The 21,465-nt window shown below is 39.8% G+C and overlaps 1 long non-coding RNA gene across 1 annotated transcript in view; it reads right to left on the reverse strand.

Moving 5' to 3' along the window:
* The window catches only part of LOC138064394 (uncharacterized), an 89,451-nt gene that overhangs the window by 8,316 nt on the left and 59,670 nt on the right, over nt 1-21,465 (reverse strand). Inside the window, exon 11 of the long non-coding RNA XR_011137633.1 lies at nt 20,967-21,053. This is a non-coding gene — a long non-coding RNA (uncharacterized lncRNA). The remainder of the gene's footprint in view (nt 1-20,966; nt 21,054-21,465) is intronic.

Raw genomic sequence — 21,465 nt, forward strand, 5'->3', positions numbered from 1 at the left:
ATCAAGGTGAGGCTGACTGGGTCCTCCTTGCCCTTTTGGAAGGCTGGAGTGACATTTGCTTTCTTCCATTCCCCAGGCACTGCCACCTGATTACCATGACCTTTCAAAAATGATTAAAAGTGGCCTTGCAGTGACATCCACCAGCTCCCTCACCACTCGTGGGTGTATCTAGTCAGAGCCCACGGACGTGTGGTACGTCCAGTTTGCTTAAGTGATCCCTAACCTGATCCTCCTCCACCGAGAGTCTTCCTTTCTCCAGATTTTCTCCCTGGTCTCCAGGTCGGGCAGCCCTGAGGGCTGGTCCTACTAGTTTAAAAAAAAAAAAAAAAAAAAAAAAAAAAAAGAGGACAGAAAGGAAAAGACAGAAAGCAGCAATCACAAACGAAAAGTAATTTCTTTACTGAATTCTTTTCATATGCAAAGTCTAGAGGAAAGAATTGCTTCAGTCTTTCAATAACCTGTGCACACACCCAAAGTTTTAATCTTTCTGGATCCTGCCTCTCTGCAAATCTTCCAGTGTTTTTGCTAAATACAGCCTGATTTTGTATATCAATTAATTAAAACAAAACCAAACCACAGATCTCTTGCAGCAGACACTGAGGTTTACCTGCTAATTAGTGCTTCACCAGCTCAGGAGCTTAGAACATAACAGAGAACTTAGAGCCTTTTCCGTCTTGGTCCCTTGTTAGCTGCGCTACATGTTCTTGGCATGAGGAAATGAAGTGACTATTTACACAGCTGGAGTAACCTGTCAACTGGTGCAAGCCAGCAGCACAGCAAGAAAGCCACTGTTCGGCAACAGCTGAAGTTCTAGCCCAATATTTATCACAGGTAAAATTTCTAATGCAAGTGTTCCGTCAGCTTTCTGATAACGCTCCAAAATGGTTTATACTCTTACTCCAAAAGATGTCTGACATTATTAGACAGCTGACTCTAGTTCTTCCCTTTTCCCCATACAGCTTTCAAAAAATTAGTACAAAAATTAGTTTATCACCTTAGGACAATGCTTTTTTGCAGCTCAAAACCCACTGCTTAAAATCAAAACAAAGTGAAAAAGGATAATTTTGCTCCTAAATCATTGAAATAATGAGCATTGTACCACACATCTGCTTAAAAATTGGTTTCATATCCTCAGGGAATAGGTTCCTCAGATTTGCTATTTCACACTGAACACATGTAACCAGTTAAAAAAGAAATCGGTAGTGACACAGTAGGTCTGTTGTATCTTCTTACTCCATAACGTTGGCTTATTTAAAGCTCCACACAAAAGCGATCAAGGAAGTCTGGGCAAAACAGGCCAGCAATAGGGGAAAAGTTCTCAAAAGTTCTGACATTTTTCAGAAAGAGGAAACTTATTGTCTCATTCTACAGAAAAATAATTATTACATGCCACTAGAGCACAAGAACATCATGCTATTATGAAAACTAACCAAGATGACAGCTTAAATTGCACATGTTAATGAATTTAAACTTCAACAACAGCAAATTTTCCTGGTAAATAAAATTTTGATGAATTTACCATAGCAATGTACATTTTGGAACAAGGGAGAGCAGCCATTACATTCTTGAAGTCTCACTTGGAAACTGTGCTTGGAAAATCTGTCACACAACTCGATAAGCTGATGTTTTGTTTCAGTATTTGCTGACTCATTTTTTAAACATTAGGCTTTTTGAAAGCAAATATTTTCCTTTCAAAATTCTTCTATTTTAGGTAATTATGGTTAACAAGTTCCTAGACTCCAAGTTCCTAAATTCCAAGTTCAAACTTGTCTTCAATCAAGGCCTGGGAACTGGGGAAGGGTGAGATTGTATTAGGAGCCTGAGTTTCCTTCTTGTTAGAGAGTCTATGTAAAAGAGAATGCAAGATTATAAGCCAAGCATGTGGCATATTGAAAGCACAAGGAGTAATAAACAATGGTTTTATGCTGCTACATGCTAAACAGTAAAAGCATCCTCTCCACAAAATAACCACTTCCTATGACCCAACGGGCAGGAAAAGATTAGGCAAATCAAGCTTACTTTTACGAATACCATAGCAGAATTTTCAAAAGGCTTCCCAATCAATATCAATTCCTATCAGTCCAATTATTTCTATTTTTTCCCTAACCCAGTTGAGGCCTTCTACTGTAGTCTGAAACAAAATAAAACAAAAGAGTAAAAACAAATGAACTATGCTCAAATGAACTATCTGCTATACTCAAAGACAAGGAACTCTTGTAGCTAGGGGCTTATTCTTAAACTTATTAAACCAACAAGAAACTATTTTGTTGCATGACCAAAGTTAGAGTTGGATGAAGTTGCATGAATTTGCATGACTGTCAAGGTATATGAATAAACAAGATCTTTTAATTCTTTCATGCATAATTATAGCAACATCACTGCTTGTGACTGTGATAACTGTAACCTTTTATCCAGTTTCTGATTTTTAGATTTGACTTACTTGGACATTCTGTATTTACCTTCAGTCTAAACACAATGCAATATATAAACAAATCACATTTTGCCAGTATGCAAACTGCACTATAATTTACGTAGTAATAATTACATGCTTAAAATAAAAAAGCATTGCTTAACACAATTCATTAACAAAAGACTGTTTACCTATCACCAGAGTCATGCTCTATATCAAGATATGAAGATCCAGGCCCTGTCTAATAACACCAAGAAGGCTAGACATGAATGATGACGTTGGTTCACAGTGCATTGTCTTCAATAGTGAAGGTGGCTTTAGACATCCCTTAGCCATCCCCACTTCTAAAACCAGTTCACTGCTTCCTCAGGCTGCTCCAATACCACCGGCATACAGCGCAGCCCCCAGTCAATCATGGAAGTGATCCACAGCACTAAAATAAGTTGAGAAGTACCTTTGCAGGGGCAGAGTTTTTTTTTTGTTGTTGTTTTTTTAAATCTAGGTCGTTCCAGCGGTACGTTTTATTGCAGAGCATCACAAATGCTGATTTGGCACATCTGACCAAACTGCGCCAGAGAGGCGCAAAGGGACCGCCAGGAGGGGCGGCTCTTGGACTGGCAGCCAAAGAAAAACACAGATTGTAAGACGTTATGTAAGAACAGGAAGGTTTTACAGACATGTTTAGCCTGAAAAATTTGTCTATTAATATTAGAAAATTAGAATACTCATATTAGAGCAGTAGAATATTAATGCTCTGATTAGTTAGTATTCTCTACAGAGATTACTGGTTATAAGCCTTTTAGAAAAAGTGAGTGTAAAAGAACATCTTTCTAGAGAAGAGAATTGAGGCAGGTATCTTGGTGAATACTTGACAACAGCTGGGGCTCCAGGCATCACCACTACCCAAAGAATGAGTAACAAAAAAAAGCAAAAGGAAGATAGTATTATTTGGAAAGCGTCTATTTTTTAAGATTAAAATTATTCAGTTAAGAAAATAATTATAAAAAGGAAGGGTATACAACTTCCGGATGAAAGGTATGTTGGAAATTGACTACAACTGTGAGAAACAAAAAAGTTATTAAAAAGTCTATTCATAAAAAAATCTCTGTATTTATTTTCATAGTATTAGAGAATTTTATCTGCATTCCACTTGCATAAAAGAACTACCAGGACCGAACTGGTATATCAGAAGAAGAGAGTATAAAATCAGCCTCAACATCAGGCAAACTATCAGCCACATTCACTCTTTTATACACATAGCTTTCTGAAAAGGAACGTATTGATGTCTGTAAAATAATGAGAAACAAGTTAATGTCTGAGATGCACTGACCAAAATAAAGGGCAAAGTTCGAGAATAGTTAAATCTCGGCAAATTACCCACCACAATTCTCCATATGATTTCAGGATATGACCTTTTTCAGTTTTCATTAAAATTTTAAAATACCTCAGAAATGCAAATACATGTTTGTCATTACCTTTAATGGGGTGCATTATAAGAGATGATCTGAGCAAAATGAATTTTGATATTGATGGTTTAATTGCAAGGCTTGTTGCCTGTATGTTAATATGCAGTGCAAAACCTTCTCAGCAGGTGCTCTATCCCACGACGTGATTTCATGAATAATTCACTGGAAAAAGCACTCTGACTGAGACACAATTTGCAATAATGTTTTTCAAGTGAGATCAGTGAAAATCAGAAGCTGTCATTGGCAATTTGTTTCAGTTGGCATTCAAAAGGTCACACCCTTGACACACAAAGGAAATTAGAAATGCCCTTTTCCTTTACATATCAGCATCACGTATTCTGCATTCTCTTTTTACACTGTCTATTCTGACACCTAGAGAGTATTTATTTCAGTAGTTAATGAAAGCAGAGACTTTAAGTTAGTTTTGGGATTCTTGTTTGTTTTTGTTTACTTAACATCCCAATAAATGCATTTCGTATGTCCGTCAATCACCTTGACTTTCTACAACAGGCAAGATAACAGAGTACCATAATTATACAGATATATGCATTTCCATATTATTCTTCAAATATCTGAACAGGTAAGCTGTATTATTTGAGGCCACAAAGCAACTAATTATATCAGAAAATATTCATGCTAGATTGTAAACCACACAAAATGGGAGATGTTTCTTTTCATCTCAGATGATTACAAATATTACACAGCACATTCATTGTAATGAATCATATACATTAATTATAATTATTTATTTTATGACTTAAATTGAGCCATGAGAACCCTGAAGACATTATGGGTCCTGGTGGAAAGAGTCATCACAAGACCCAAGTATATTCTTATTGTACCTAGAAGCTGCTACGGCATATATAATTCTAATTTAGAAAGTACCTGCTGGGATGTTTTTTCGGCATCGCCAAAGCTACTTTGAAGATGTATATTCAAACTTACAGCACCAACAGCTCTTGGAAAGATTCTTGTTCTAAATATTAAAGCCAAAATAATTCAGTGCTTATACTTTGTTAATAACTTGGATGCTACTAATTAGGTACCTATATGCTTTTATAATTTAAAGCTCTAACATTTTTTGATTCACAGGTCTAAGAACTTCCATTTTTTAATAAGTGACTAAGTTAAATAGCTGCTGATATTTGGAAATATCAAAAAGAAATAGCAGAAAGTATATATTCCAGTTATGTACGTAGAACCAAAAGGTTCATCAAAATCCAGTTCCATAGCCTCACACCGTATAAAATAATAAGCTCATTAAGCATTCATTACCCTAAGACTAGGTGCATTTTCAGCTGCTTCTGTTGAAAGGCTGTTCCTAAGCCTCTCCTCTGCTAACTTCTGAAACTTTTTTCTAGCTTGCACTTTTTTAATCTATGGCCTGCTTATACCTCATCTGTGTGTGCCAATGATGTCTTAAGGACACAGAGAAAAAGACGTAGACAATTCCCTTCATCAGCTTAGTAGGCCCCTCTAGACTAGCTGCAGTTTTATTTGTAAATGAGTTACCAGAACTGTACTGCAGCATTCTGGCAGGGTCTTGCATTAATAGGATGTGGTTTTCGTCTCTTCAATGGCACATTGTAGAAATTGCATTCCTTTTTCCCCCCGTCTCCATCTTCCTGGTGGCGCAGGTCATCCTGTGATCTGCTAATGGACATAGGTATTTCTCCTTCAGTGCTTCCAGTGGGAGAGTTCAGAGCGTACAGCAAAATTGACCTTGCACTTCTTTAACTATCCTATCGATTCCATTCCTCCACTCTTTACCTGAACATGTAATTGCAAGAAACACTTCTTGAGCCTTCTTCATTAGAGGCATTACACTTGCTTTTTTTCTGTTGACACTGCCCTACAACTTGATAAACTTGCAGAACAGAATTACTGAGCACCAGAACATATACTGCTTGTTTGAGGTAGCTTTTGCAAAGGGAAGTCTTACCTATTTGAGTCAGACCTTTTGCAAACAGGTCCACCTCTATGGGACTCCAGCCTCAAAAGATAATAAGCCCTGTGGAAAACTTTTTGGAAGTTGACTGGGGTGTCTGTGCGATTGCAAAAGCAGGAGCTCTAAGGTCAGAGGAGATGGATCCAGATCCCAGAAACTGAGATATCTCCTCAGGGAGCTAAGTTCTTAAGGTCCCTCAGATCTGAAGTCACATATGACATTTTCTGTGCATGAAGAGCCAGATTTTTTCAAGATCAGTAGGCACTTACCCATTGCGCGGAACATTGGGCAAGACAAACAGGATTGTAGGGGATCTTACCCAGCACGGCCAGTATCTCCGTTTTCAGTTAAGAGAAGTCTCCTGGTGAGGCCTGTCTAGCAAAGTGTCAATGCCTGTCAAACATGGCTCCCAATCCTGTGTCTTCTACCCACCTTAAGCACGTAGGAATAATTCTTCACAGACGTGACAGCAAAGTCTTAAAGATCAACGCTGGTGAAATCAATTTTCTTTTGCGTTTTCCTAGAAAACCCTCCCAAATTCTTCTGCCTCAAGCAAAAAGTCTCACTTGTGTGTTGGCTTGCCTTCATCTCATCTGAACTTCTTGAGTCTTACGCAGCTTAGGCCAAAGACAACATCTGCAATCCTCTTTGGAAAGTGCCATGCATGCATCCACAGTGCAGTGTAAAAATAACAGGACAAAACACGGCTTCTCTCCCTGCTGTTACTCCCTACACAGAGTAAGATAGACAAAGATGAAAAATCTGGACACTGGCTAACACAGTTCTTATTTTTGTGTTACAGTAACCGCTTAGGTGTTGTGGCCAAACTCTGCCATACGAGAAACAATAAGGGATCAAAGTTATAGTAGCAGCCGCAGGCACATTATATTAATCTTGGACCTCAGTTATGTTATTGATAGAGCAAAGATCTTCCCGCCTTTCCAAACTCTTTCCCAACAGTAATATCAAGCATGAACTATCAATAGAAGCCTTTATCAATTCAACATTTAGAAGACATTTTGAGAAAATGAGCGCAAAGATGCTCATCAGAATTGAAGCACAAACATACAAATACTGTTTTCTTGTTTTTGACTTTGAAATTTCTAGCTCTCAGTACAATTCTATTGATATTTTGCTGAGGCTTACTGGAGCAAATAATTCTGAAAAACTTTTACAAACATATTAAGGACAAGAAGGTGACTGGAAGTAGTCAGCATGGATTTATGAAGGGGAAATCATGCTTAACCAACCTGATAGCCTTCTACAAAGAGGTAACTGACTCAGTGGATGAGGGGAGAGCAGTGGATGTTGTTCATCTTCACTTCAGCAAGGCTTCAGTGCTGCCTCCCATAACATCCTCACAGAAAAACCAATCAAGTATGAGATAAGTAAATAAACGACGAGATGGACCGAGAACTGGCTGAACTGCCAGGCTCAAAGGGTTGTGATCAGCTGCACAAGGTCCAGCTGGAGGCCAGTCACACTGGTGGTATACCCCAGGAGTCAAAACCGGGGCCAGTACTGTTTAACATCTTCACTGACGACCTGGATAATGGGACAGAGTGCACCCTCAGCAAGTTTGCAGATAACACAAAACTGGGAGGAGTGTTTGATAGATTAGATGGTTATGCTGCCATTCAGAGGCACCTCCACAGGCTGGAGAAAAGGGCTGACAGGAACCTCACGAAGTTTAACAAAGACACGTACCAAATCTTGCACCTAGGAGGAAATATCCAGTGCACCAACACGGGCTAGGGGCCAATTGACTGGAAAGCAACTCTGTAGAAAAGGACTTGGGGACTGTGGTGGACAACAAGGTGGACATGAGCCAGTAATGCCTTGCCACAAAGGTGGCCAGCAGGATCCTGGCCTTCATGAGGAAGAGCGATGCCACCAGGTCGAGGGAGGTAATCTTTCCCTCTGCTCAGCACTGGTGAGACACATCTGGAGCACTGTGTCCAATTCAGGAGCCCTCAGTATAAGTGAGTCCAGCAAAGGGCCAGCAAAGGGCCACAAAGAAGGTTAAGGGACCAGAGCATCTCTCATACGAGGAGAGGCTGAGAGATCTGGGAGCCTGCAGAAGAGAAGGCTCAGGGGGGTCTTATCAATGTATAAAAATACTTGATGGGGGTGGGGGAGGGAAGTAAAGAAGATGGAGCCAGATTCTTCTCAGAGGGGCCCAGTGACAAGAGGCAACGGGCACAAACTGAAACACAGAAAACTCCATTTAAGCATAAGAAAACCTTTTTACTTGTGAGGGTGATCAAACACTGGATCAGCTTTGCCCAGATTATGGAATCGCCAACTTTGGAGATAATCAGAGTCTGACTGGGCAAAGTCCTGAGCAACCCATTCAAGGTGACCCTGCTCTGAGCCAAGAGTTGGGCTAGATGATCTCCTGGAGTCCCTTCCAGCCTTAACTGTTGGCAAGCAGAACTTTTCTGTTGTTATCATTTAAAGAAAAAAGAAGAGGTAGGAAAAAAAATCCTGGTCTTGTTTCAACTCTATTTACGCTCTACGGATAGTATGCATCTGAATTTCATTACACTGCACTGCAAACAAACATCCTAACGCTAAAGCATTTTATATTCCTAATGTAATGACGCAATTCTGTATAACAAGCATATGATACCAGCAAATAATTGATAAATATAAGAGAATTTAGTGACATTTCACTTAGCAAATAATTTCCATACTGTAGGTGGGACTGTCAGTACAATCTATTAAGTACTTTTCATCTTAAGATTATGGTCTCAGTTGCTTGTATATTTGCCAGACTCTAATCACTTGGGCTTAGGTTTTTCATGCTGGTTGCATGCCTCAGGCAAAATAAATATATAACGTACGTTTCAGCCAAAATTGTCCAGCGGTCTCCAAAATCAGGTCAGAGAAAAATATGTCCCCCAGAAGCAGAGACTTTGGCAAGAAATGGGACAAGAAATTTCTTAGGGATTTGCCTTTTTCTCATCTCAGTGAAAAACTACGTGGACTCAAGTAAGGGACAACTGCTTAGTTTCATGTTAAAATATCTATTATATTATCCTTGTTTCCCAGCTCCTGGTGCTGTTCATTTTATTTATTTATACTCTTTTTAACCATTCTCAGTTACTGAGACTGAGAGCTCAAGGCTAAAGGGTTAAACAGAACTGTTTGTATAACGGTAGTTCTTGGCTATATGGGGTTGAACGGAGACACACACAGTCTCCCCTCCTAATGCCCAGAAAGCATTGCATATCTCCACTACTAACAAATGCATGGAAATTCATTCAAGGGAAAACAGAAGCAGCAAATTAAAACAAAGACATCAATTGGTGAGTTCGGGGAATAAAAAAGGGGATGAAAAAAAGACACCAGAAAAGGTGCAGAAAAGAACAGAGATATCAGAAAGTGTGGAACAGTCCTGCCAGAGAAACTAGTATTTTTTTTAACTGGGAACAGGCTTGAGAGAAAGTATTTGAAAACAGCATTAAATACAGCAGAATCATCACGAATGATGTGGAAAAGTTGAGTAAAGCATAATGATGCCTTAATTTTTCTAAACACAGGCGTTAAATGAAATATCATGTAGAAAATTGGAAACAAAATATAAACAAACTGTGAAGGTCAGGGATGACTAGTCTTTTGAACAAGATTGTAGAGAGTGGATGAAATCGTTCAGTTCGAGAACTCCCTAATAGGTTTCTGGAACCCAAGGTGAATGTTTCACAGGAAGGATCACTTTGTCAGGTCTGTTTCTTATATTCTTTCCTTAAGCCTGCCCCAGGGTTCACTAGGGGCAGGAGGCTGAATCCCCCAACCTCACATGCTTCTTGCTAGAAGGGAGGAGTTCATACTCCAAGCAGTAAATAGGGCAAGGGCTGGAATCAACAGGACAACACAGCGAGGATGGAAAGCCTGAAAGGGAAACCATGCACACAGGAGAATGTGGGTAATCACTGGAGGAGATGGGGAATCAAAGATAGCAATGGCATGCAAATATGATTAGCTTATTATAGGGAAACTTGCAATAGCTGAAGAAAGTTGGACACAAATACAAAGAGGAGAACTGAGAAGAAAACTGGATCCTGGAAAGGGACAGGAGAGGGGGAGGGAGGAAGACGTCTGGTAAGAAATCAAGGGAAAACCATGGCTTTCTAAGCCAAAAGAAACAAGACTGAAACAAGCTAGGACTGGGAAACAATGACAACTAAATGGGCCAAAAACCAAAGGGTGAGTGCCTCATTTGAGCACATTTCTGTCTTGCTCTAGAAATGAATTCAAGATTCAAACCAAACTTACTCAGCCAAGTACCATCTATGTCTGGTATTTGCCAATAATAAAAAGTGACATTTTTTTCCCATCAACCCAACCGGCAGAAGCCTGTTGGATTGATAAGATACCTGCTTATGCTAAACCTCAGTAATTCTTTTAAATGTTTTAACAAGATGGATCTTGCTGCATCAGTACACCAGGTGCATATTAACTGACAAACAGTCAGGAAGGAGGGTTATCAGCAGTATCCTCCTGGTGAAGGACATGCTTCGTCTAAGAAGGATAGGTGTAATACTGGCTCAGTATTTGTTCCTAGACCACTCTAAGCCTATTCAACTGAGATCTCATAAGATGAGAATGAAAGAAGTTTTCAGTACAGATGAAAAGTGGTGGCGCAACAGTTTCTTCAAACACATAACTGTGTGTATTCCACTCTGGAGAGCAAATCATTTGTCAGAAATTCAGTTTGCACAGGTGGGTCAGCCGGGGCAGTCAGTTTACTGGAATACTACTCTTGTAACTGTGGTAGTGCCTTTTTGTTTTCTTTTTCCCCTGTGCTTGCTAAACATTTTGTACCAGCTGTGCATGCTGTCTCCCTGTTCAGCAGAATGGCTGAATGATCCTGGCTTATAAGGATGGTGTGCTTGTTTGTTCGGAACGCCCATTATAGTAGACAATTCATGGAAAGCATTAATCCAAAAGTCAAGTTTTTCATGGACATATTACAAACAAAAAAAATAAAAGTGGAAATCTACATAACAGTTGCTACGATAAGTCTAAACACACCTTTTCACTTCTAGCCTTTTTCTTTTTACTTGGAGGGGGGAGGAGGGAAGAATAAAAGCAAGAAGTGTCATAGAGCTGGAGGGAAGATAAATTAGCACAGCTGAAGATATGTTCCTACTAACAGGCTTTGAGACATATCTGTTTTCCGATTAGAGTTTGCTTCAGAAAAGCAAATCAGAAATAAGTTTAAAGCTTCAAAATATGTGTGTGTGTGTGTGTGTGTGTGTGTGTGTGGATAATTATAGGCGAAAATTAAAAGGAAAACACTGAATACATACACACACACACTGAACTTTTCATGAAAAGTGACTGGCACTGGACATTCTTGTAGCAAATGTGATTGCCAATGATTCTGCTACAGTTATTACAAGTAATTAAATATTATGCCAAGTTCTCAAGGCACATAGCCTCATTAAAGGTGATGGCAACACTGCAATTTTAACACTCGAATACTTGCACCTGACCCCTCAATTAACCTACTGCCCACAGCCTACATTAAAAAAAAATTGACACATGAACACCATATGCATCTGTACACTTCTTAATATACAGCAAATTAGATCTGAATGGGCAATTTTAAAGTTGGACACATGGCACATCTGTGTCTTTGGGTGAGAAATCAATTTCACTCATAGGCACAGCTGAGCGACAAAATTCACAATTAACAAACATGTATCTGCTTTATGTCCACACAGATGACGAAAACAAGCTCAATTGTTTGCAATTTTTATCTTTGTCTAGAAACCTTAAAAGAATGTTTTCAGATTAAAGAAAGCTTAATTCCTGTATTTTTCCAGATAAAACAGCAACCTGCCCTTTAACAGAGCTTATACTTAATTCGTGTTGTTTTTAAAATTCTGCTTTAGACAAGTGTGTTAGAACAACCAAAAAGACAAATACACGTCCAATAGTAAAGACTGGTCATCTTAGTCTGGGCAAAGCTTTTCTCGGAACTACTGAAAACTCTGATCTGCAGAAGCTCTGAACACAAAAAGATATTGCACCCTGCTTCGCATATTCTGGTAGACCACAGTAACTATGCCGCTACTGCAACAGCCAGAACTCCAAATGTAACTCCACACGTTAGGAAGAGCTTTCCTGAAATCAATTCTAATGGCTTTGAACACAACCGTAATCAGATTTTGTTAAAAACTTTTCATGTGTATTGTGTGCACTATGGCTATGGGGGCACGTGTAATTGAACATTACATAATAAAGCAAAAAGGATCTTTGTGCTAGGCACTCCATGCCCCACTTTAATAAAAGCAACTCCAAAGAGGAGCACGGTCTTTTTCATAGTCATTTTTAAACAAAGTCCACCCACAATGTTAACACCTTAGCAGTTCAAAATGAACAATACGGGCCTGTCCCCCACCCCCCCCCCCAACAAAAGGTAATAAAGCCACATAAAGAAATTTCTTTTCCTACTTTCTGCTTTCCTTGAAGGATATTTACTTATGTTTTGCCTACACCTGAACAGGCAACAAGTCACCCAACTTCAGGGAGCATTGGGCACGGGCCAAGAACAGGCAAAGTTATGTTTACCAAGCCTATGCCCAATTTTCCACCTGAAGTATCACATACAACCCATAATGAGCTATGTAAGAATGAGGTACATATTACAGGAAAGATGACTGAATAATACAGCCAAATACCATCTCCATTATGAAGTGGGCAATTGTACATATTAGCAAAGTAACAGAGCCAGCAAGAAGCAGTGAAACCACCTTAAGGAGGGAAGCGTACTTGTGCCTGTACTGTTCAACATCTGTAGAAACGTATGACCAATCCATCTCACACAGGCGCTTTTATCCATGTGGACAATTTCTGCATCACTGTCCAAACCAACAATTTAATGCAAACAATTCATCACAGCACTCATTAAGTTCTTATTTCACATTAACTGATTCATCAGTTATTCTCATTCATCTCCAGACTCACAAAGCTAATACTAACTCAATATAATTTTGAACGAAAGTTCTACCTATTCCACCAATTGATGGAACCAGTTACAACAGCAACACTTGACCACACACACTTTCCTTTACAGAACATCAGGAGATAAAGCATAAGGTTAGTGCAAGGAAGTGCATAAATTTAAAATTAGTTACTCAGCAGCTGAATAGACACATCCCACATGAGACAGATAAGTACATACAAAGAAGCAATATACTGTGTTGAATCAAAAGTTCCTGATGTATTACTAAATGACTGTAGGTAAATTAACATTCACCTAACATAAACCTGTACTTACGGGTATTCCCCTATCAGACAGACATCAGCAGAGCAATTGCAATTAAAAGAGGATGTGCACATCCACTATAAGGATGCATCATAGCAGGTGGAGACATAGCCAACCTGGAGACATTTTAATTATTTCTCAACAAAAGTTGACAATAAAAAAAACTTATTCATAAATGAGACTGTTCTCATGATAGACACATAGGGAAGTAAGGAAACAGGTAAATAATAACTGGTTTGTGTGCTCTTAAACAGGCTTACGAACACAGAGACTTAGGATCACAGATCAGGCGGTAACCTGGGAAATCAGCGCAGCTACGGTGAACGGCTACAAGGAGACAGTCTCACGTTCATTATTTCAGTCCTCAAAGCCATACAGTTCCTATATGAAGCCTTAGCCCTGTACATCTCCTAATTTTGTATCGTCAAGATTTATACATACGCTCGCTCCCATTTCGTGCCAGTCATGAACAAAAATACCATCAGCCCAAGACCAGCCTCTTAGTAACAGAGGGTACTAAAGATCAGCCCCATCTGCAATACTTCTGTATTATTTGTCCTTTGCCATCTCCCCATCTGCAATTTCTTTACTCATCTAGTAATTACCTTCTAAAGGATCTTTTCCAGTTAAAGGATTAACCTCCTCTGTGGCACTGTATGCCCTGCATTTCTCTAGAACAGGTGCATCACTGCTAAACACACCTTCTCTGTCTAGAAATACGGATTTTAAATAAAAAGGTTACTTACCTTAAAACAAACAATATTTAATGTCTATTATTTCAAATTCTACTTAAATAATTGGACATCGAGATTTCTTTTCAAAAATTTGTTCAGGAAAAAAGAAAAAAGCTTCCATACTACTGAATTCAGATTAATAACCCTCCAAATAATCAACCCTCCCACTCCTGTATCTATAATAAGGTAAGAGCATTTACTATCCTGTAGTCATAGGATACTACTTCTCACTTAAACGCAAGGATCCATTAGGATTTTAATAAATCTCTCAAGTGTCACTTCCCTCAGAACACTGGAACAATAGATTGCCAATTACAGCACATTAGTGTTTTGAGTTTTAGTGCGTTAGTTATTTCCATTTCTAAACTCCCATTATCCCCTTCCTGGAAGCTGAGGCAGAATATTTCATTCCCTAACCAATCTAGATTGTCTTCAACCTCCATTTTACCCTCAGTGCATGCAGCCCAATTTTTTCCTTACTCCTTTAAACTAAACAGCTGAAAAATACTTTGCTATTTGGTTTCATTCCTAACACACGACATTTGGCAATTATCACTTCACCTCGAAATCTGAATCCTTTGATTGTTGATTGATCTCTTCCTTCCCACACCCACATTCCTAGTATTCTTTTGGATGCCAGTTTGGATGTCTTCTGGAGTCATTTCAAATTACCTTGCTGCAAAAAAAATTCCTTCTGGAATTGTAAGCCTCCCTTCCATTTACTTATCTGAGCTCCTGGAGGAAGTGTAGCTGCCTTCCTAAATCCTTAATTTCTCAATGTTTGTCCTTTTGAAATAAGAATATTTAAGATGTATTACTGCTTATCCATCTACGTCAAATCAAATCAACGCAGGACTATAGGACCTGAAAGCATGCTGCTTTTCCATGATGTTCTCCCTACTCCCTAAAATCAAGTTAGTCATTCAAAAAAAATGATTTAATGAATATACTGATTAAATGTTAATATGTATCTAACTTCTAACATGATTACTAGCAATTTTTCCCCATATCTGGGAGGCTAAAATTTCCCATACTACTAGAGGGAAGAGTGCTATTGCTCTCTAACGTTGTGAGATCTAGCTAGCCTGGCCCAAGAGATTTAGTTGCCAAAAACGACCCCATCAAAACCTCCTGACTATCCCTTCCCAGACTCCCAGGGTGTCACATTATGACTATACATTTTAGCTTTATTCCCGTTTTCCTCAAAAATCATTCTCCGTCATCCTATCATTTCTGTTTGTTAACTTGTAACATTTGGGTTCAAGCAGTTCACCTTCCTCCGTCCTGTTATTAGAGCTCCTGTATTACCACACAAATACTTCAGTAGTGTCCTGCTGACCACGATTGATTAACCATACAATCCGTTCGTTAATGAAATTACTTATCTATCACTATTATAAATACTTGTAATTTCCTTTTCCCTTGCTGTTTCTCCTATTAGCCTTTTATTACTGTATCATTTGCCATTTGCTCGTTTCTCATATTGTTCTATTCTTAATGTACTCAACTTCAGTTAAAAGATGCCATGACATCTTCCAAAGCTTCATTTTGGACTTCTTGGTATACTGTCCCCACCCCAGGCAACAGGGAATCTAACTACTGAAAAGAATTGTTTTTTGACTAGTGAGAGGTATTTACAGAAAACATCCTAAAAATCATTCTCCTAACAGGCATTCCTGTGCCCGTTGCCTATCTTCTTATTTTGCCATGCTTCCCCCGCTCCCTTTTTAAGAGGATTGAAACAATTTCACCTATATATTCCCTGAACCCTTACTACCATAAGCATCTTTCCTAATTTTGTACAATTAGCCACTAAAGTAGAAATTTGTCATTTATCCCAAGCATCAGTGACAGTGAGAAAATATATGTATGGGTAGTGATACACTGCTTACAGCGTGGTACAGAAATAACTTGTTTTTCCATAACTACGTCACCACCTTAACACCTCCCCCTCACACACACACACACTTTTCCTCTTAACTGGAATTGTGCCAGGATAAAGATAACTTCTTTCTAAAGAAAAGAAGTTTTGACTTGGAGGTTTGAAAGACACTGGTGCATCATGTCTTCCTGTTAATAATATTTATGACAACATCAACAATAAGAACAGCAATAATTAATCCAAATATTTACTATGATTTTTGGTCCCTATACAAATGTCTCTGTTAATGCAAGGAAAGTCAACACACGATACAAGACAGATGTGACCTCCACACTTTTCAGGTTTTACCTTTTTCTAATTAAGAAATGTCTGTATGAACTTGGATGGTCCGAGTGTTACATTTAGTACAATTCCCCTTCCCAAAATTTCATTTTTTTCTAGTTTCAAGTTTCTTTCAGCAAAGCATTAAGGATAATACAATTCCATGGATTTTTAAATTAGTCAAGGTGCTCCTCATGTCATTCTGTATTGTTCTTACATACAAATTGAAAAACATGAATTTTGAGTCTCGTACTGAAGTACTTAATTACAGGATGAAATCATACTGAAATCTGTCTAAAGCACCAAGCATTGCCTGACAGCGACAGAGAATCATTTTACCTCTTTTAAGTAGGTTATCAGGGCTCAAATGATTTCTTTAAAGATATGTTTATGCAATATAAAAGGCATTGTTTTATTCAACTATATTACAGTTCATAGTAGGAAAAAAAAAATCATGATCTTCATCCACTACAGCACTATTCACCAGGAAACAGAATGTCACACTGCGGCCATTATATGAAATTTCATTATTTTATCAGGTAAAGCAGCCACCTAGTGGCTACTCTTTACAGTACTCAGACAAACACAGGACCAGAAACTTAAAGAGATGCTGAGAACTGGCAACTTTCACTGATGCCCCTTTGGGAAATGAAGAACTAAAGGCATCAGTGTTTCATCTTTGCCAGCAGACTTATCTTAAACATTTGGAAAAAAGACAAAAGGGTACGAATAGAAGTATGTGTTTTTTTCAGTTTGGTTGTTATTGGAATTTTTTAGGTTTTGGTCTAGGTTGTTGCTTTCTATTTCTTTTCTTTTTTCCCTTAAATTAAAAAAAAAAAGATATTAAAGAGAGATCAGCCATGAGCTTGAGTCTCTCTAACATGCTATTGTGAAACATGCATTAAGAGATTGTTCATATAAATATAAAAGCAGCTATAAACAAATAGTTTTTTAAAAATAATCTTTTATAAAGGACACAGTAAGGATAGGTATTTTTTTGGAAACGAGGATTACATACCGTATAACATACATATACATCCCTTCCTCTAGGCTCAAGATCTGTGCATCCCTCTGAGGAAGAAGTCCAGCAAAGCGGGCAGGAGACCTGCATGGATGAGCAAGGAACTCCTGGCAAAACTCCAGCAGAAGAAGGAAGTCTACAGAATGTGGAAAAGGGGACAGGCCACTTGGGAGGAATACAGGGACGTTGTCAGAGCGTGCAGGGATGCGACAAGGAAGGCTAAGGCCCAGTTGGAATTAAATCTGGCAAGGGATGTCAAGGACAACAAGAAGGCCTTCTTCAAATACATCAATAGCAAAAGGAAGACTAGGGAAAACGTGGGCCCGCTGCTGAATGGGGCGGGTGCCCTGATAACAAAGGATACAGAGAAGGCAGAGTTATTGAATGCCGCCTTTGCTTCCGTCTTCACTGTTAAGGCCAGCCCTGAGGAATTCCAGACCTTGGAGACAAGAGAGGAAGGCTGGAGAAAGGAAGACTCTCCCTTGGTGGAGGAGGATCAGGTTAGAGATCTTTTGTCCAAACTTGACATCCACAAATCCACGGGCCCCGATGGGATGCACCCACGAGTGCTGAGGGAGCTGGCGGATGTTATCGCTAGGCCACTCTCCACCATCTTGCAAAGGTCCTGGAGATCAGGAGAGGTGCCTGAGGACTGGAAGAAAGCCAGCGTCACCCCAGTCTTCAAAAAGGGCAAGAAGGAGGAGCCAGGAAGCTACAGGCCTGTCAGCCTCACCTCCATCCCTGGAAAGGTGATGGAACAGCTCCTCCTGGAGGTCCTCACTAAGCATCTGGAGGACAAGAACGTGATCAGGAGTAGTCAGCATGGATTCACCAAAGGGAAATCATGCTTGACCAACCTGATAGCCTTCTATGACGGAATGACTGGCCGGGTAGATGAGGGCAGAGCAGTGGATGTTGTCTACCTGGACTTCAGCAAGGCTTTGGACACTGTCTCCCATCACATCCTCCTAGGTAAACTCAGGAAGTGTGGGCTAGATGAGTGGACAGTGAGGTGGATTGAGAACTGGCTGGATGGCTGAGCTCAGAGGGTTGTGGTCAGTGGCGCAGAGTCTGTTGGAAGGCTTGTGGCTAGTGGTGTCCCCCAGGGGTCAGTCCTGGGTCCAGTCTTGTTCAATATATTCATCAATGACCTGGAGGAAGGGACAGAGTGCACCCTTAGCAAGTTTGCTGATGATACTAAACTGGGGGGAGAGGCTGACACACCAGAAGACTGTGCTGCCATTCTGAGGGACCTGGACAGGCTGGAGAGCTGGGCGGAGAGGAACCTCATGAAGTTCAACAAAGGCAAGTGCAGGGTCCTGCACCTAGGCAGGAATAATCCCCTGCACCAGTACAGGCTGGGGGTTGACCTGCTGGAAAGTAGCTCTGCCGAGAAGGACCTGGGAGTGCTGGTGGACAACAAGTTAAGCATGAGGCAGCAGTGTGCCCTTGTGGCCAAGAAGGCCAATGGTCTCCTGGGGTGCATTAGGCAGAGTGTTGCCAGCAGGTCGAGGGAGGTGATCCTGCCCCTCTCCTCAGCCCCGGAGAGGCCCCATCTGGAGTCCTGTGTCCAGCTCTGGGCTCCCCAGTACAAGAGAGACATGGCACTCCTGGAGAGAGTCCAGTGGAGGGCTACCAAGATGATTAGAGGGCTGGAGCACCTCTCCTAGGAAGAAAGACTGCAAGAGCTGGGCCTGTTCAGCCTGGAGAAGAGAAGATTGAGAGGCGATCTCATCAGCGTGTACAAGTATCTGAAGGGGGAGTGTCAAGAGGATGAGGCCAGCCTCTTCTCCGTGGTGCCCAGCAACAGGACAAGAGGCAACGGGCAGAAACTGAACCACAGGAAGTTCCGTCTGAACCTGAGGAAAAACTTCTTCACTGTGAGGGTGACAGAGCATTGGAACAGGTTGCCCAGAGAGGCGGTGGAGTCTCCTTCCCTGGAGATATTCAAAACCCGTCTGGATGTGATCCTGGGCAATACGCTCTAGGTGACCCTGCTTGAGCAGGGAGGTTGGACTAGATGATCTCCAGAGGTCCCTTCCAACCTAAACGATTCTGTGATAAGAAGGTCTGTACTTAACGATAGGAATGATAACAAGAGCATGAATATCAGCAAAAAGGACTGTATTACCTTTCAGCCATGTATTTTCAGAGTAAAGAAAAACGGTTAACTCTCTGCATAACAGAAGTTTAGTAGTCAACAATGCTCACTTCTGTGCATATTCATTGAATTTACCCAAACGCCAGATAACAGTGAATCTAAAATGACTCAACAATTTAGGGAAAAAAATAAGAATTTATCTTCAATATTTTAAGTTTGAAGTCATGACAGTATCTCTTTCAAAGCCTCTGATTTGAATGCATGCTGATGACAGGATACGCTAACATCTTAATCATCAGCTGCAGTTTTGGGAAATACAAAATCTTTTATATCCCATTTTAAAAACAATGAATTTAAGGGAGTTTGCTTTTATTCTCACTTATTTTGCTTTCAGCTACCTAGCATATCAAAACAAATGTGTTTTCCAGTGAAAAATCAGCTGTTTAGACAGCTTATATGCTCTTTACAACACGTGGGAACAAGAAATCATCAGAAAAAGGTAAGCAACACAGAGGCAATGCACATTTACCACGTGGTAGACGCAAGTACCTGAGTAGTTAAGTCAGATTTTCATCATCTCATTGCCCACATGCACACATTTTCCCCCTTGCAAATACAAAGGGGTTTATTCGTCTTTTAATGGGAGGCAAAAATACCCAGAACTATCTTGCGCTGCTACAAAGTAAAAAACAAAACAAAACAAAAAACCCCAAATAATTTACTTGTCAGCTTACTGCGTGAGCTGAATCTAAATCTAAACAGATGAGGAAGGGATGAGATCACCTTGGATTTGGGCAATATGCTACAATTATAAATCCCACTAAACACCTGATCTGGCCTCAGATTTATTTTTATTTTCAATTCACGAGTGAGAGAATCCAGCTTAACTCTCCAAACTCGTATCTAACTGGCAGTGTTGGCAAAAAGTAGTTTCCCATAAATCACTTCTAAGAAAACAGTTACTATAACTTCCTAAAAAAATACAAGAGGGCATTATACACGTGCATGCACTTAGAAATTATTCTAAGCTACAAATCTTTTGCCCCATTTGTTCAGTGTTTTGGGGACCTAGTCTCTTTTTTTTTTTTTTTTTTAAATTAAATCTAGAGAGAACTTGCCTGTTTTTGCAACGATGTCAATCTAGCTAGAAAAGTTACTCTACCCCCTGAAAAGTTTTGCCTTTGAGATATCCTTAAATATTCACAGCCTCAACAATATAATTGCTTTTTAGACACTTCGGTATTTAAAAAGAGAATATACATAACCAGAGAGAAATATAAAAAATAAAATTGTTAGGATAGCCAGAAGCATGAACTTCCTCATCCAGTTTCTTCCTCCTCTTCATCTTCCAAATACCCTACTGAAAAGGGCCTCTCTGCATTTTAAGTTCACACTTTAATAAGCTCTACTTGTATAAGGAAAGTTTCAACAATGAGGAAAACCTTCGCAAAATTCACAAAGTATATCAAATATAAATGGCAATCTCTGAAGTTGTCTATCAGCAGAGGAGAAATGACAGATCACAACAGATAGCGAGGAACTGATACGTCTCTGTTATAAATGGACTGTACCAGCTTCTGCTGTGTGCACGTCTTCATGTTGGAAGAGGCGTCCCTTTGTTACAGGAGTTCCCTCCAGCTTTTACTACATTTCGGGACCATAAGATCTGGAAACCACTACAGCACACTCCCATTTCAATTTAAAGAATGCCACCCTTTGATACTCCTGTGCATCAAATAGCTTTAGGAATTATTCTTTGAAATATAAGTTTTTGTAATTATTTTCTGTATTTTCACATTATTACCTGCTTCTCCAACTGCTTTGCGCTTTCAGAAGACTGATACATCTTTCATCAAAACTCTCACTATTTCTTCTTTGTTTATAATGACTTCTAGGAAACAAAATATAATGCTAAATATTAATTTTTAAAAATCATAAGCTGTCCATTAATATAATTATTTTACATCTTTGATCAAAGTTTAGAATTTGTTTGAACTGAGGCTGACAAGCACGTGCCATGCTAAAGAGAGGCACATACAGTCAGGAGAAGGCTGTAGCTTCATTGACACAAGGCTACACAGTCAAGTGTCACCACTTCCACACGAACACGTCCACTTTTTGCAGGTGCCAAGCTGAAGAAGGAACCTAGGTGAAGCTTTTAGCAGCACCCATTTATTCCCTGCTTTCTTTCCAGAAAGGTAAGGGAAAGCCAGCCACTATCTGCGTGTTCTCCTTTTCATCCCACTTCCTGCTTGTTTGGTTTCTTCCCCCACCTCATTTTTGCCCCAACATAAAACTGACCC

This window comes from Struthio camelus, chromosome Z (assembly GCF_040807025.1).
Source record: "Struthio camelus isolate bStrCam1 chromosome Z, bStrCam1.hap1, whole genome shotgun sequence".
In the NCBI taxonomy this organism is placed as follows: Eukaryota; Metazoa; Chordata; class Aves; order Struthioniformes; family Struthionidae; genus Struthio; species Struthio camelus.